At 40.4% G+C, this 18422-nt stretch overlaps 1 long non-coding RNA gene across 1 annotated transcript in view; it reads left to right on the plus strand.

Annotated features, from left to right (window-relative positions):
* Positions 1-16504: 16504 nt before the first annotated feature.
* LOC132209588 (uncharacterized) overlaps positions 16505-18422 on the plus strand; it is a 49469-nt gene continuing 47551 nt past the window's right edge. Inside the window, exons 1-2 of the long non-coding RNA XR_009445764.1 lie at positions 16505-16691; positions 17609-17743. This is a non-coding gene — a long non-coding RNA (uncharacterized LOC132209588). The remainder of the gene's footprint in view (positions 16692-17608; positions 17744-18422) is intronic.

Genomic DNA, 18422 nt, shown 5'->3' on the forward strand with positions numbered 1-18422 from the left:
TCCGCAGTTCCCATTATCACTGAAGAAAATCCATCTCACTTTTGACTTGTGCCTTTAGGTGGTTTTGAAAGACAGGATGTAAGTTACTCACTGCAGAATTCTTAGCCTCTGATCTGTGCTTGTAACCTCAGCATTTATGTCATTGGTTCAGATCTATTTCTGGTTAACAATAATCACCAGGATATTGATTTTGGGGAATTCAATAATGGTAAAGCCATTTACTTTGAAGGGTAGATGGTTAGATTCTCATTTGTTGAAAATGGTCATTGCCTGGGAAATTGTGTAGCATAAATTTTCTTGTTACTTATCAGCCAAAGTCTAAAAGTTGACCAAGCCTTACTGCAAATGGATATGGACTGAAGCACTTGGCTTTAGAACTCAAGTAGTTGCTGATTGTGCTTTGTATTCTACAATTACCAAACTTTGGCTGAAATAACGGCATTTGCATGTTAACATAGACATTTTAGCTAAATGAAATGTCCCTAGGCATTGAACAGAAACATTCAAAAGCAAGTTATGACGTTGAATCCCTTGGGAAAAAAATTAGGTCAGATGATCAAAGCTTGGTCAACAACATTTAAAGGGCACAATAGAAAAAACTGAGGTGAAGAACTTTAGGGAGTGAATTCCAAAGCTCAGCACCAGGCAATTAAAGCCTGACAAATAATGGCCAAGCATTTGAAATTGGGGATACACAGTCTACCGGAACTGGAGGACAAAGTTATTATGGAAAGTCTTGGGGTGGAAGAGATTACAGGGATTTGGGAGAAAAAGAAAAATAATTTTAAAATTAAACAGCATTGTGGATTATAACAACAATATGCACTTACTCCACCCACGTCACCTGCCCGTATCCCCTATCCCTCCTGAACTCACCCTAAGTTACTTCCTTAGAAAACATATGAAATGAGGATGTTTGCTTTGTATTACACTGGAATTTTAGGACTGACAGTGCCATCTATTGATTTCAACTTAGGTTACAGTTGCCTTTTTCCTGGGCTTTTATTGACAACCAGCTTAGGGCTAAGTAGTTTGAAAACTCATTTTAGCCCATGAATCAGTCAGTTGCAATATAATTTCTGTAGCACATTTAAAGTAATGAAACATCCTAAATTAATGCACGGGAACATTATAAAATAAAGTAATGACTGAGTCACATAAGGAGATATATGAACTGATTAAAAAGCTTAGTGAAAATGTTAAGTTTTAAGGAGCGTCTTAAGGGAGGAGACCAAGGCTGACATGTGATTCTATAACTAGAGACCTGAGCCACCAATGTTGGAGCAACTATAATTGGAGGTGCACAAGAGGCAGAAGTGGAGAAGCATAAAACTTGAGATTACTGAGATATGAAGGAAGGGAGACCAGAAAGGAATTTGAAAACAGGGTTTATAAATTAAAAGAAAAGGCATTAGTTGATCAGGAGCTAATGTATGTCAGCAAACAGAGATTTGATAAAGGAACAGCAAGGTCTAGAAAGACCTCAAGATTAAGAAGGGGAATGTGTCAGCTATAGAGCAGTGAGATTGCCATGTCTGGATATAACTGAGTTTCAGCAACAGATATGCTGAGGCAGGGGAATGTCAGGTGATAATACATCAGACTTTTGACACAGGTGAGGTTGTAGAGACCAACCTCAGCACTGAACCCTGCAGTTGCTGCGCTGGTTGTAGACTTGCTCTGATGTCATTCGTGATGACAGTAGTGGGGGTGTGGGGGTGGGGTGGGTGGGGTTGGTATCATGCATGGGCTTTTCTATGGCTGTGGTTACTTGAGATTTTGGGTGGCTTTAAGAGAGGTGTGGAAATTTGTGCTACAACCATGGGAAGACAAAAAGTTTGGCAGCTCCCAGACATTGAGTTGACTTTGAAGCTAAGCTCCTAACTGTTTGTTTTAGCGTTTTGAACCAGAGCTCTCAACCAGTTTGATTTTTTTTCTTTGAGCTGTCAGTGACTTTCATCCTCTTAAACAAATTCAACTCATCAAGAAATCCTTATTTCATATAGTTTGTGTATTTGAGGACATGACATAAATAATCACTGAACTGCAATTTTTGAGAGTTCACCGCGTTTTGACCTATATCACATTTTTGCGTACATACCCGGATTTCACAATTTAAGCACCAAACTTTAGAATTACTTTCTTTGAAAGAGCGTAAGATATATGAACAGAAATAAGTTATTTGGCCCCGTCAAGCCATTCGTGTTCAACTACATCATGACTGATCTACCTCAATGCCATTTTCTCGCACTTTCTTCATATCCCTTGACATCTTTAATATCAATCAAGACTTGTTCTGAATATACTCAATAATTTAACCACCACATAGATTTATAGAGTCATTGGGTCTACAGCATGAGATCACACCCGCCAGTCCAACTTACTCATGATGCACAATTTTCATAATTTAAACTAGACCCATATGACTGCATTTGGTCTGTATCCCTCCAAACTTATACCATCCATGTACCTGTCTAATTGTTTCTTAAATGACAAAATTATGCTCGCCTCTACCATTGCATCTGGCAGCCCATTCCTGACACTCATCACTTTCTGTATGAAAGCACTGCCTATCTGGACCCTTTTGTATCTCTCCCTTCTCAATGTTGAGATAGTTACGACTGCAGGTGCTGGAATCAGAGACAACACAGTGTGGAGCTGAAGGAACACAGCAGGTCAGGCACATCGGAAGAGCAGAAAAGTTGACATTTCCGGTTGGGACCCTTCTTCAAAAATCTGAAGAAGGATCCTGATCCCAAATGCAAACTTTTGTGCTCCTCTGATGCTGCCTGACCTGCTGTGTTCCTCTAATCCACACTGTGTCATCTCAGAGTTTCCAATGTGTCCTCTCTGAATTCTGTTTATGTTTACTGCCAATGGGATAGAGTCTCAAAACTAGAACTTTTGTACATTTAAAGTCCCTTTTCTGGAAACGTGATGTTAGAAGCTTATCTTGAAATCAAATACATTATTGATGTTGAGAATAGATTGGTTTAGATTAGATGCCCTACAGTGTGGAAACAGGCCCTTCAGCCCAACAAGCCCACACCGCCCCTTGAAGCATCCCACCCAGACCCATTCCCCTCTAACCCACACACCCCTGAACACCACGGGCAATTTAGCATGGCCGATCCACCTAGCCTGCACCTCTTTGGGTTGTGGGAGGAAACCAGAGCACCCGGAGGAAACCCACGCAGACATGGGGAGAATGTGGAAACTCCACACAGACAGTCGCCCGAGGCTGGAATCAAACCCGGGTCCCTGGCGCTGTGTGGCTGCAGTGCTAACCACTTGAGCCACCGTGCCAACCTAACATCAGCTTGTTGTCAGGAAGATGGATGAAATTTGAAACAGGGTCCAAAATGAATGACATCGGCCTTTTTATATTTAATTAGAAGAAATATTTGCTTACCCAGTACACAATGTCAGATAAGCAAGCCGTTTAAGAACAGTGCCAGAGTGAAAAGATGAATGGTAATACACGGTTGGGATCCCATCAGCATAAATGTGAAAACTTATGCTTACTTTAGGTTGATGTCGCAAAGGGATTGAATATCAATGAGAAATATGAGTAGACCTTAGACAACGCCAGAGATAGCAGTGTGATGGCAGGCAGACAGACCATTGTAAGCAATTCTCTACAATCAGACACTTGAGAATAGAACCAGGTTAAAGTAGTCTCGTCCAACTGGATAACAGTAATGAGGCACAGAATAAGGATGGCGTAGTCAACTACATCAAAGGCTGCCAACAAGTCTGGGAGATGAAGAGAAAACATTCAGCTTTGTCAATCGCAAAGGATGATATGTATGTCATTGATAAGAGATGTTTTGGCACTACGATAGTGTTCTGGATTAGAAGGTAATCTTGACCTTAACATTTTCTTATTTTAAGGGCAAATGTAAAGTGTCTATTCTAAATGCAATGCAACTGGTCAAACTACTCGATGTTACATAAAATACAATTTATTTAAACACTGTAGTTAAAATACATCTAAAGATAAAGGAATTTAGAAAACTGAACTCTATTGGAAACAACAGAATAATAGATACAGTAACTATTACTAATTAACTGTTCCAATATAGTAACATCTCATAAACACACACCTTGGCAAAACAAAGGAAAATTTGGACACAGATTCTCGCAAGTAGTTCCCTAAACCAGGAGAAAAAAAAACATCATGAAAATTAAGAGCGAGTAACAGTCAGGAGGCAGTCCCTGAAGCTTCCAACTCTTTTGAGGCTCCAGTAGCTTCTTCTGAAAGCTAAATCTAAAAAATGAAAAGAAACTGGAGAGCCTTATTTGTGCACACTGGCCACACCTAGGCTGTTTTCACTGTTCCAAATTAAACAAAAACCTTAGGGTCTCAAGTTGTTTACTTTCTTAGAAACGGTTGATATCTCTGCCTTCCAACCTGTCTTCAAAAAAAACCGACAAAATGACCCCTCTTGAAAGCCACAACATCATCACAATAGGATTGCCAAATCTGTTACAGAGGAGCAAACATGAAGTTCTCGGAAAGATGGGAGTGGATTTTGGTGACAACATGTTCAAGAACTTTAAAGGAAAAAGGGATGTTGGAGATGGATGTTTGCAATGATGATGCTGTCAAGTGTTGATTTCTTTTAAGGAGCAAATGTAAATTTCTGCAGTGTCAATATACAATGGGCTTTCAGCTAAGTTGAGAGAAAGGTCCTGTAATGAGTTTAAGATCTAGCTTTGTATATTTAAATCAAACCAGCATTGCTGACGTGACCAGCAGAGCTGCCTGAAAGCAGATCGTGCAGTATGACAGCTGTCATGCTTTTCCAAAAATAATGTTTCCATTATTTAGTCTGATCAGAAGCACCATTGCAGTATTCCTTGTCAAGATTTGGCATGGTCTACTGAGTGCTACTCAGCTGTGCCATTGTAACTGGACAGCCCTTTCTTAATCACCCGCTATGTGGCAAGTCACTGCAAAGCAGGAACAAGGAGAAGATGAGCACAAAGAGAATGATGAAGATTTAGGAGAAAATTTAAACCATCCTTTTTACTTAGGTTATCCTGAAGAACTCAACTGAATGTGATATCAGTAACAGCAGCTCTCATTCATTAACTGTCTCACAGCTTTCATTCTGACAATATTATATACCTGAGGTAAATAAGATGCTTGCTTATACCATTTGCAAATTGTTAATCAGCAGAGTGTATGAGAGAAATGTGGACTGAAACATAAGAATGAGGATTAGGTACAAGGATACTATCTTCGTCAATAGTTTCAGCTCTGCCATTGGCTACAGCAGTAGGCATCCCAATAATCGTCAACAACACCTCCTGAATAGGTCTAAGAATTTGCAAGCATGCATTTCAAGCATTGGTTAGCTCCTGCTGTTTTCAGTTATGTGGTGCCTCATCCTGTAGAACAGAGAGAATTGTGTCAGTTCAGAGTCATAGAATTTGTTGGGCTGATGTAGTTGTTGAATAGCTGGCAGTGCATGTATTCTGAGATGGGAGGGTTCGGTCAGTGTTAAAATTGTGGGTGAGAGATAAGGCATATGAATGTTGGGGATGAGACCTGATTGATAGTGTTTACAGTTAGTGAGTGTTACAGGTGTGATGATTTGAGCAGTGGCTGAGGTCAATAATATAATTGGTAGGATATGACTTTTGAAAATACACAAAATTATCTTGACCAGTTGTGTATAGTTTTGAACATTTTAGGGAGCTGCATCCACGCATTCAACACTTGACGATGGCATCAAACTTGGCGAGTTCCTGCCTCTACTTCCACACAACCAAGAATCTGAAGGACCTCCTTCCCCACCCTATAAGTGCTGGAGAACTCTTCAATCTTCCATCTCCTCCGCCACCAACAATACAAAGTTCAGAAGCTTAAGAGCCTGTGTCTATACTTGTTAAGCTTTTACTCATTCTTTATAAAGTCAAATTCTCTTCAACTCACAACAGTCAGCAAGTATTCCAGCCACAAGCCCCTTTATGACTTTCATGATAGTTTTAATCAATTTAGGCTAACTTTAAGTGATGCTAGCCACTCACTATGTCAGTCCCCTGCTTTCGTGTCCAGCCAAGTTATTGGATGTCGACATTTCAATGAACAAATTGCGATTCTCATGCTCATACTTTGGAGCTATCCACTACAGTCACATATATAATAGTTCTGTATTCTTCTTGAGTATCTGGTCAGAAAACTATGCAACACACTCAGAGTACATTTTTCAAGTAGCTTTCTGCCTTGAATTTGTTAGCAAGCCTCATTCATGCAAAAGTGTGCCAACAAAAAACAACCTCTTGTTTCCAAGGTTTTTTTTTAAAATCACACCAATATTTTCAAGCAGAGGTTACAGAACTCTGTAAACTACAAATCTTCCAGAATTCAAAATATCAATAGATGTCTAAAATGAACTTTGTATTCACAAAAAAACAAATCAAACATCTTAACACGAGATGATTAATTTAAGATTGCAATCAAAAACAAAAACTCTTGACCCACTTTGGTGGAGTAAATGGTGAATTCAGAATCAGAAATCACCTACCAGATTGAGGCATATAATTTATGACATTCTCCAAAGTTAATTATGGCATAGGAAGGAGTTTAAGTCAGCTTAAAGCAAACCATTAAAAAAATTGTTTTCTTACTGAATTAATTCATGAGAGAAATCGTCATGGTAACCATCCAACAGATGGTTCCTACAAAACAAAATTCACATTTGATCAGCAGAAGGCATTCGTTTCAAGTTCAGAAGTGAATTGCATATTTAACAGATATGTTCTAATTACATGTTCATCTTTATAACCATAAATATGCTGAAATGTGAATGTATCCATGCCTTTTATTGGTAACATATCCAACAGCCTTATTTAAATTAAAATATATCTTAAATACAAGTTCAGGAATTAATGTTAGTATTGGGGAAAATATCTGGACTCTTTGGTGACAGGAGCAATTATGTTGGGAATGCAGTGGAGTTCATTTTCCACCCGTTTATCTCACAGGGCTAAATTGCTGTTTACACAATGTCATTTATGTACGTTTTTGATGAGAGGCATTTAAGTAATTAAATATGCAATAGCTAATTAAGTGTAAGGTATACCTCATTCTAGGAGTCTTAAATTGCATATGTAAATTGGTGTATTATCATTCTCAAATAGACAAAAAAACAGAACCACCGATGCTGGAAATCTGAAACAAAAACAGGAATTGCTGGAAAACTCCAGCAGGCCTGGCAGCATCAGCAGAAAGAAATCATAGTTAATGTTTCAGGTCTGCTTACCCTTCTTCAGAACTGATGATAGGTAGGAAAATATGGTTTTTATACAGAATATTGGGTGGGGAAAAGGAAATGAACGGTGGAGATAGAGCCAAAGAGAGAGTAACACAGTTGAACAGACAAAAAAGTGGTTAAAGGTCGATCTGGGAGAATGAATAGCTGCAAATGGAGACTATTAGTGACTGACAATGGATAGTGTGTGATAGCAGTTTACGTGATGCCAAGGCCTGGTGTGTGGGGGAGTTTGGGAAACAATGGGGAAAGGTTCTCAAGCCCTAAAATTATTAAACTTGATACTAAGACCAGAAGGCTGCAGGGTTCCCAAGTAGAAAATGAGGTACTGATCTTCCAGCTTGCACTAATTTTCACTGGAGCACTGTAGCAAGGCAGTTGCAGAGACCTGGTTAGGGAACACGGTGGTATGTTGAAGTAGCAAACAACTGGAAACTTGGGGTTTTTTTATGCAGACAGAACATAGATGTTCTGCAAAGCAGTCATGATGCTGGAAAGCTAGTGATGGGAGATAAGGAAATAGGTGAAGTACTTAGTAAGTACTTTGCGTCTGTCTTCACAGTGGAAGACATGAGTAGTATGTCAACAATTAGGGAGAGTCAAGGGGCAGAGTTGAGTATGGTAGGCATTACAAAAGACAAAGTGCTAGAAAAGCTAAAAAATCTAAAAGTTGATAAATCTCCTGGCCCTGATGGGCTACATCCTAGAGTTCTGAGGGAGGTGGCTGAGGAAATAGCGGAGGCTTTGGTTGTGATCTTTCAAAAGTCACTGGAGTCTGGGAAAGTCCCAGCTGATTGGAAAATTGCTGTTGTAACCCCCTTGTTTAAGAAAGGATCAAGGCAAAAGCTGGAAAATTATAGGCCGATTAGCCTAACCTCGGTTGTTGGTAAAATTCTAGAATCCATTGTTAAGGATGAGATTTCTAAATCCCTGGAAGTGCGGGGTCAGATTAGAACAAGTCAGCATGGATTTAGTAAGGGGAGGTCGTGTCTGACAAACCTGTTAGAATTCTTTGAAGAGGTATCAAGTATGTTAAACCAGGGAAACCCAGTGGATGTTATCTGTCTAGACTTCCAAAAGGCCTTTGATAAGGTGCCTCACAGGAGGCTGCTGAGCAAGGTGAGGGCCAATGGTGTTCAAGGTGAGCTACTGGCTTGGATTGAGGATTGGCTGTCTGACAGAAAGCAGAGAGTTGGGATAAAAGGCTCTTTTTTGGATTGGCAATCGGTGACGAGTGGTGTCCCACAAGGTTCAATGTTGGGGCTGCAGCTGTTCACTTTATGTATTAATGATCTGGAGGTAGGGACTGGGGGCATACTGGCGAAGTTTGCCGATGATACGAAGATAGGCAGGTAGTATTGAGGAGGTGGGAAGACTGAAGAACGATTTAGACGGTTTAGTAGAGTGGTCCAGGAAATGGCTGATGAAATTCAATGTGAGCAAATGTGAGGTTTTGCACTTTGGAAAAAAGAATACAGGCATGGACTATTTTCTAAGCAGTGAGAAAATTCGTAAAGCAGAAGTACAAAGGGATCTGAGAGAGTCAGTCCAGGATTCTCTAAAAGTTAACTTGCAGGTAGAGTCTGTGATTAAGAAAGCGAATGTAATGTTGTCGTTTATCTCAAGAGGGTTGGAATATAAAAGCAGTGATGTGTTTCTGAGACTTTATAAAGCTCTAGTTAGGCCCCATTTTTAGAATACTGTGTTCAATTTTGGGCCCCACACCTCAGGAAGGACATACTGGCCCTGGAGCATGTCCAGCAGAGATTCACATGGATGATCCCTGGAGTGGTAGGTTTAACGTACGATGAATGGCTAAGGATCCTGGGATTGTATTCATTAGAGTTTAGAAGGTTGAGGGGAGATCTAATAGAAACTTACAAGATAATGTATGGCTAAGAAAGGGTGGATGCTGGGAAGTTGTTTCCGTTAGATGGGGAGACTAGGACACATGGGCACAACCTTAGAATTAGAGGGGGTAAATTTAAAATGGAAACGAGGAGACATTTCTTCAGCCAGAGAGTGGTGGGCTTGTGGAATTCATTGCCTTGGCGTGCAGTGGAGGCTGGGACGTTAGATGCCTTCAACGCAGAGATTGATAAATTCTTGATCTCACAAGGAATCAAGGGCTACGGGGAGACTGGAGGGAAGTGGAGTTGAAATGCCCATCAGCCATGATTTAAATGGCAGAGTGGACTAAATGGGCCGAATGGCTTTGCTTCCACTCCTATGTCTTTGGTCTTATGGTCATCCAGTCAGCACTTAGTTTCCCCATTGTAGAGGAGACCACATTGTCAGCAGCAAATGTAGTAGACTAGATTGAATGAAGTGCAGGTAAAGAGTAGCTTCACCTGGAAGGTGTGTTTGGGCCCTTGGATAGTGAGGAGGGAGGAAGTGAATGGGCACGTGTTACACCTTCTGTGAATGCAGGGAAAGATGCTTTATGGCTGTGGGGATGTGATGGGAATGAAGGAGGAGTGGATATGGGTGTCCCAGAGGGAATGGTCATTATGGAAGGCTGACAAGGGAGAGGAGGGGAAGTAAAGTGAGTGTTGGCCATCTAGAGAGATATATTGGTAGTTAATAGTAGAAATATGGCAATGGTAGATGAAAAGAACATCTATTTTGCATTTGTCTTCATTATAGAGGAAACAAAACTAGATTTCAATAAATGTAGTATCTGTAAATTTGGAGGAAGTAGGCAGTTGACAATTTAGTGACAAATTTTAATCACAAGATAAGTGTGCAAGGTAAATTCATGGAAATGGAGGCTGGCAATTCCCCAGGTCCAGGTGACTTAATCTCCGAGTCTCAAAAGAAGTGGCTATTGGGATGGTAGTTGCTTTGGAGTTAATTTTCCAAAATTCCCTCAATCCATGAAAAGTTCCATCATACTGGAAAATAACAAATATGACCCCACCATTAAAGAAGGAAGGATAGCAGAAAACAGGAAACTGTAGGCTAATTTGCTTGAGATCTATCATAGAGAAAATATTAGAATCAATCATTAATGAAGTTACAGCTTTGTGCTTCAAAAAACTCAAGGTAAACAGGAAGTGTCAATGTAGTGATACCAAAAGGAAATTTTATTTTACAATTTATTGGAGTTCTTCAAAGGAGTAACATGTGTAAAGACCACATCTTTTTATTTATTTATTTTGTATTGTGAAATAAATTGGGAAAAGGACTGTTTAAACCAATGACTTTAGAAGGTAGATGTTGCACTTTTAAAATCAAGCTTTTTGTAATTAATTGAGAATTGTTTTTACACTGATGCTTTGAGTGTCCGCAGAGGCAGATTGTTGTTGTAGAGGCTAGGAGTCATCAGCATGACATTCCCTCCATACCACGAAGTATCTTAGTGAACCTTCTCTGAACTGCTTCCAATGAAATAATATCTTTTCTTAAATAAGGGCACCAAAACTGCTCACAGTACTCCGCTTGTGGCCCAAACAGCATCTTGTATAGTTGTAACAGGACTTCCCTACTCTTATACTCTGACCCCTTGAAATGAGGGCCAACAATCCATTAGCCTTCCTGATTACTTGTTATGCTTGTGTGCTGGATTTCAGTGCTTCATGCACAAATGCCTCCAAGTCCCTTTATCTTGCAATACTTCTCCATTTAAATAAAACTATGCTCTTTTGTTCTCCCTAAATGAACAACTTCACATTTTCTCACATTATTTTCCATTTGTCAACTTCTTGCTCACTTACTTAATCTATCAATATTTCTCTGTAAATAGTTTGTTATCCTTCTCATGACCCGCTTTTCCATTTATTATTGTGTTATCTGCAAATTTGACTACAATATATTTGCTCCTTTTTTCCAAGTCATTTAATATGTATTATAAACAATTGCAGTCCCAGCACTGATTCATGGAACCCCTTGGTCACAGCTCACCAACCTGAAGAATAATCCCTTATCCCCAATCACTGTTTCCTGCCCATTAGCAAATTTTCTATCTATGCTAACATATTACTTACAACACAGTGAGCTCCTAGCTTATGATAACATTTCATGAGGTAGCCTGTTGAATGTCTTCTGGAGTTCCAAATATAACACATCCCCTCTATCCACTCTTGTTGAGATTCCCTCAAAAAACTGTAATCAAGTAGACACCATCTCCCTTTCATGAAACCGAGCTGACTCTGTTTGATTAGATTATGATTTTCCAAATGCAATACTATTAGTTCAATAATTTGCTCCAATACTTTTTCAACAATACCCACTTTTTGTCTCCCTTCCCATTTTTGAATATGGATGTCACGCAGGCACTTCTCCAGTCACCTGGCACTTATCCAGAATCCCAGGATTTTTTGAAAATTATAAGCAAAAGATCCACTATCTCTGTAGCTATTTCTTTTTTTAGGATCCTTGGATGAAATCCATCAGTGTCAGGGGACTTTACTGCCTTTAGACACATTATTTTGTCTAATACTACTTCTCTAATGATGGTGATGATACTTAATTTGTCCCCCACATTCAGTGGTATTAATGGGAGTTTTGAAGGATCTTCCACCATAAGAATAATGCAAAATATCAGTTTAACCCCTCCACTTATTTCCTTGTTTCCCTATCACCTTTTCCTAGATTTGTTTTCTAAGAAGCCTATGTTCACTTTGATTCCTGCTTTACTTTGTATATATCTAAAGAAGTTCTTATTGTTAGTTTTTACATTCTTTGCTAATTTGTCCTTGTGGTTTATTGTTTCTGTTTTTATTATCTTTTTATTCCTCTTCTGCTGGATTTTCAATTTATTCCAGTCTTTGGGACTATCAATCACTTTCACCTCCTCACGTGCTTTCTCTTTCCACTTAATATTCTCCTTAACGTCCTTGCTTAGCTGTGATTTGTTTGTCGCTCTGTGAGTCTTTCTTCCTTACTGGAATATATTTTTGTTGAGTGTCATGAATTACCGCCTTAAATGCCTGTCAGTGCTTGCTTTCTGTCATTCTTGCTAATCTATCCACATAGTTCACCTTAACATAGAACATTACAGCACAGTACAGGCCCTTCGGCCCTCAATGTTGTGCCGACCTGTCATACCGATCTCAAGCCCATCTAACCTACACTATTCCATGTACGTCCATATGCTTGTCCAATGACGACTTAAATGTACCTTTAGCTAACACTGCCTTCATTTCATTGTAATTTTCTTTATTTAAGTTAAATGTAGTTGTTTCTGACCCAAATTTTTCACTCTCAAATAGAATTTAATATTCTATCACGGTATGATCGCTACTTCCAAGGGAGTATTTTACTCTGATATCATTGAGGATCATTTGGACAAGTTGGGCCTGTTTGCTGTGTTTAGAAGAGATGATCTCATTGAAGCATATAATTCCTTGACAAGTGGACATGGAAAGGATGTTTCTTCTTGTTGTTCAAATGTTTTACCTTGTATTTCAGCCCAAATCTAAGAGGCACAGTACTAAAACTAGGACTAACCCTTTTACAGGCAAAGATGAGCACATTATTTTTCTCTCAGATAGTTGTACAACTTTGGAATGCTGTGTCTCAGAAGTCAATGCTTTAGTGTTATTCAAAACGTTTAAGACAGAGAAGGGGCTAAATTCATGTTAGCCAGCATTAACTTCTAGAATAATGGTTGGTAGATCGGAGTGTAGAAATGTATTTACAAGCTGATTAATCATGAGTTTATAGAATGGTGACTCAGACTAAGAGGCTGAATGGTTTATTCTGATCTTATTTGTATATGCACAAATTCGTGTATGCACAATTTGTGTATGTAATCTCACCCTGAATGCAGCAATTCGTAAGCTCTTTATGTAAATATACAAGCCATGAAACAGATTTGACCAAGGTACAAGCAAAAATGGAAACAGATAGAGAGGAATTATGCCTGAAAATGTGGACGGAAGACATTTTGAAAAGAATCAGTGTAAGAATACCACTCACAATTTTTAAAAAAATTATAAATTAGCGAGTGGTTCATCAGCCTTCCTTGCTTTGTACAGGCTTGTCAGCTAGCTCCTGATCATTCTTCCCTTTCATCCTTTTACTCTGGCATGATTTAATCATACTGGACTGAAACGTATGTATATTTGGCTAAGTTCAGTTGACATGGGGTTTTTGGAGGGTTTTTATTAACCACAAGACATATAGAATCTAAAGGATTATAGTGAGCTCTCTCACATATCTTACCAAAAACATCTTAATAGCTACCTTCCCTGACCCTATAGTATCCGTCATATCCAACTCTTGCCCTGCTTATCATATGCCATTTCCAGAACAACTCACTACTTGTTGATATCCTGATTTAATTGACAACCTTGAGTATGCATCATCTTTGATTGTGCAACTGAACATGTACTTCATTCTAGAACTGTTCTGCATGCTCCTGCATTTGCCCTAGACATAACAGATGCGGGAAATCAGCAGCCTAATTTGATGCAGAATCTCAGAAGTCTTGCTGGATGGGTTAGTATAAAAGAGGTCTGTCCCAAGATTGATACCCAGGTTAAAGCAGTCACAGATGGAGGAATGTACAGGACTGCAGGAAGAAGTCAATGATCTTTTCCACTCTCCTATCGTACATGTAACCATTATTTCTCAGATATCTCACATTCATTCTGTCTCTACCACTGTACCCACCACACAGCCGGGTTCATGCTCTGTCAACATTCATTATTGCCTGCAACATCATTCCTCACTCACTGTCAGCCACCACAACACCACTAACATTCCATGTCCTCTGCCCTATCTATTCACTCATTTGGGATGCCTCTGCATCAAAAGTAACGGCTGTGCCACCCACTTTTTTATGCTCCTCAGCCCTGTTCTAATTCTAGGGGGGAACAGCCCCCTTTGGAGATGACAGATGAGATGGGTGGTGGGCCATGTGCCTTTGGGTTCTCGCCCATTGTGTGGAGAGAATCCTGACTGACGTCTTTGACTTCCTATACTTGGACTCCCTGACATAAAACTAATCCCCTTGACTTGACCGAGGCCTGATGACAATCATGACCAGCTTCCTGCCTTTGTGTTTGCACTAAATAGCACAGCAAAACAGAAGTAATATGAGCCTGGTATCTCTAGCTGAGAGGACAAAGCACACCAAGGCAACACAGGATCCTGTGAGCATTCAAACAGGTTCAGAGTGAATGAGCACAATGACAACAAAGAGCCAAGAAATGCACAATAATCCCTTTAATTGACAACTTGTTGCTGTGATTGGTCTTGCTGCTTGTCAAAAACAGAAAATGTGGTATGAGATCCTCTTGGCATCAGATAAGCATCATGGACCACTCTTCTGATTCTGCCACAAATTGCACTATTGTCCATGCCACTCAGACCCTGTTAGCATTTTCCTTAAGTTTCTCACTTACTCAAGTATTTCAGCTAATATTAAACTATTACATTACTTCACAGCAGCATTTTTCCAGTTGCATTTTATGCTTCAAGTAATCCCAGAGTAATGTGGAACTGGAAATGTTAATATATTAAGTTCATGTGCGATTATTATAGTAGTGATTGTGCAAGCTTTTCTCCAGAAGGTATACTGACGTACTGACTGTTAAATATATTAAAACTGTCTGTGGGGAAACTATAATGCTGGTTAATAAAAAATAAAGGTGCCATATGTTCAACTTCTCAAAATTTCTGGTAGATTTTGTAAAGATGCAGGTATTGAAGTCTCACTGGAGGTGCCCAAGCAGAGCATCTAATCTAGTTAATGACACTGAGGAATCATTGTGCTGCAAAACAGAAAGAGTCTGATATGAGTGAGGGTAGGCTGCAGATAATTAGTATGCGTGAATAATTCATTGTTGAATTTGAATTGTGGATGACATTAAGCTGAAGGCTCACTTTCGGCCATAAATGCCTTAACATGGCCCTAGTCTTAACAGAATAAAACAGCAACACCAACAACACAGCACTCTATCAGAGTTAGTAAGAAATGCTGGAGTCAGATAAACACATTTCTGAAGAAGGGTCCTGATCTGAAACGTCAGCTTTCCTGCTCATCTGATGCTGTCTGGCCTGCTGTGCTCCTCCAGCTTCACACACTATCAGAGTATCTGATTCAATCATGAACGTAAATATCAGGTGAGGATTGGATGCTCAACCTTTGAACACAATTGAACCAAGCAGACAATGTTGTGCAATCCTCTCACTGTCACAACAAACGATCAGATTACAATTCAAAAAACTGGTCAATCCTGCATTTACAGCTATAAACAATAATATGGAGAAACACAGCAGGAACTGCAGATGCTGGAGAATCTGAGATACCAAGGTGTAGAGCTGGATGAGCACAGCAGGCCAAGCAGTGATAGAAATTAAAATTATAGGGGCAGGCGAAGAGTTAAATCTTACAGTGATCAGCAGGATGATGTACTGATTTATGGAGTGTTGCAATAATCAATAAAATGCTGTACCTTAACAGAATAAAGTGCTTGAGCATAGGTCAAGGGAGTGTAAAACAAAGGTAGGACACCTAGGTTAACTATTAACGGCAGCTTAATTAGGTTAATTAAAGTATGTAACATAGAACTAAGGACTAGCATAACGTAATGGAGTCAACCCGAGGCGAAGGAACATTGTGGCAGATGTAGTAATAAGTAAGAAACTTGGATACAGGCGCAAGATGGCTTCTTGATGTAAATTAGCAACAAAATGGCTTCTAGGCTGCAAACTTTATTAATTCTGCTAGAGCTACATAAATCACTAACCTTCAGACTGCTGCAAAGGAAGATAGTAGACAATGCGCCTTTCAGAATACAGCAGTAACCTGATAAGATAGAGGAGTACTAACCGCTCTAACTGACCTTCAAGTGCAGGTGCAATGGCTCTCTGTCGTGAGATAGAAATGATCTAAGAGTAGTGACCTAAGTTGTTTACCAATTAATACCACTGGGCATGCCGATAATTTGAAGAAAATATGTTAGCAAAAAGGCATAAAAAATGACGAGCCCCAAGGATCGGGGGCAATCGGGAAACCATTTTCTGATTGTCACAGCTTTTGTTTGCAAATAAAAGTTTAACTTCCTGAAGAATTCTCTGCGTCTCCTGGTAGTTTCTCCACTACAAATTTGGCGCAACGAGCAGGGCCGTGAAGAGACCTTCCTGTAGAGGGGTGGCAGCAACAGGGCACTTCCTGGTCTGGTGGGGACACTCCTGAAACTGACAGAATAAGGATGCACCCAAAACAAACAAAAAGCATTTTTGCTTCTGATTCGGACTATATTCTGTTAACTTGGGAGGTCCTTGGGGACTCAGAAGTGTGGGGAAGCTGCCGAACGGTCTCTCCGACCCAAAGATCCAGACAGCAGGAAATAATTTAAAGTTGAAGGAGGTGTGGAGGACTGTTCAAGAAAACTGCGCAGCGGGCTAAGGGACAAATAAGCGAAAAAGATTGGTTGAAGTAAAATTCCACGTAGTGTAAGTAAGTCCCTGTGGATACCGCCTCGCAGGTAGCGAGGGGCTGAACGGGCAGGGCAGAGAGTTCTGTGGATACCGCCTCGCAGGTAGCGAGGGGCTGGACGGGCAGGGCAGAAAGTTCTGTGGATACCGCCTTGCAGGTAGCGAGGGGCTGGACGTGCAGGGCAGAGAGTTCTGTGGATACCGCCTCGCAGGTAGTGAGAGGCTGAAGGGGCAAGGCAGAGAGTTCTGTGGATACTGCCTCGCAGGTAGCGAGGGGCTGGACATGCAGGGCAGAGAGTTCTGTGGATACCGCCTCGCGGGTAGTGAGGGGCTGAACAGGCAAGGCAGAGAGTTCTGGGGATACTGCTTCGCAGGTAGCAAGGGGCTGGACGTGCAGGGCAGAGAATCCTGTGGATACTGCCTTGTAGGTAGCGAGGGGCCGGATGGGCAGGGCAGAGAGTTCTGTGGATACCCCTCTGAAAAAACAGGGGTCTGTACGGGCAGAACAAGTGAAGCAGAGAGTGCTGTATTGCAAGTATTATTGAATCAGGTTTAAATTAAAGGGGGATACATCATTAGTAATTGGCTGAAACAAAAAAGCAGGGAACAGTAGCAGTTTTAGAAGTAGTATCAGGTTACAGAGCTCTGTAGAGAGAACAATTTTTTGACAGTTGGCCTTAGTAACTATCAATGGAGCACTATTATATACTGATTAGTAATTGTGTGAATATACTGTACGATCGCACCTTGTAGCCTCCTTTAAGAGAAGTATCAAAGATGTCTTTGCATTAACCTGTGGTGTGCAGCTCCTCCGAGGAATACAGAAGTGCTCAACTTCTGTGCTTCTGGATGCTCAGAACCCGGCCATATTGAGAAATAAAGGGTTAAGCCTTAAACAGCCAGACTGACGGCGAGTGCTCATTGATTGATTACAGAATCGAGAGACCGCACCGGGGTTGGAGATTTTCATACGGTGCTGTGATTCAGATTCGGTACGGACCGATTTTGGACAGCGGTGTAAGCGCCTCGAGTCCTCCACTATTGAGTGTAGAGGAATCGGCCGGCCAGACGTGAGTATTTTTTTCCATCTGGTTTTCCTCTCATTCAAATTAGCGGTTGACTCCACCCTTCGCTGCCTATAGTCTAAGTCCAGCCCGAAAAAGCATCGGTCTTGGAAAGATAAGAGGGAAATTTTAAATGAGTAAAGAGGGAGTCAGGGACTCCATTTAAAGGTCTGGGACCTACAGATCGGGGATCCAGAATAGAGTTGAGGACGCTAACATTGTGAAATGAGAGACAAAAATAGACAGGTCGGGGACCTGAGTATTGAAGACTTTAAATGAGTCAGGGACTCAAATCTGGTCAAATTAGCAATGTTTAAAGTGATTTCTAAATTAGTTTGTGAAAGGTGACACCAAGGAGTATCGCAATATATTATAACGAGACTGTCAAGGTCTTCGGAGTAGTGAAACTTTTTGTGGAAGTAGTTAATCTGCTGTTCGTTGACAGATGATTGATTAGTAGAAGTTTTGGGTCGGCACTATAACGGAAACTTGTTTAAGATGGATAATAATGGTAGATAAGAGAGAAGATCTATCTTCCTCACGGTGAAACTGTGTGCAAAGTATCCGGATAAATCTCAAGCCCTGCATAAACTTTCTGGTGCCTTAAATAAGAAATTAGATGATGAACAGTGGCTACTAAGTGGCCCTGAAAATAATCAGTTGGTTAAATCAGCCCAGTAGTTGA

The sequence above is a fragment of the Stegostoma tigrinum genome, chromosome 5, assembly GCF_030684315.1.
Source record: "Stegostoma tigrinum isolate sSteTig4 chromosome 5, sSteTig4.hap1, whole genome shotgun sequence".
In the NCBI taxonomy this organism is placed as follows: Eukaryota; Metazoa; Chordata; class Chondrichthyes; order Orectolobiformes; family Stegostomatidae; genus Stegostoma; species Stegostoma tigrinum.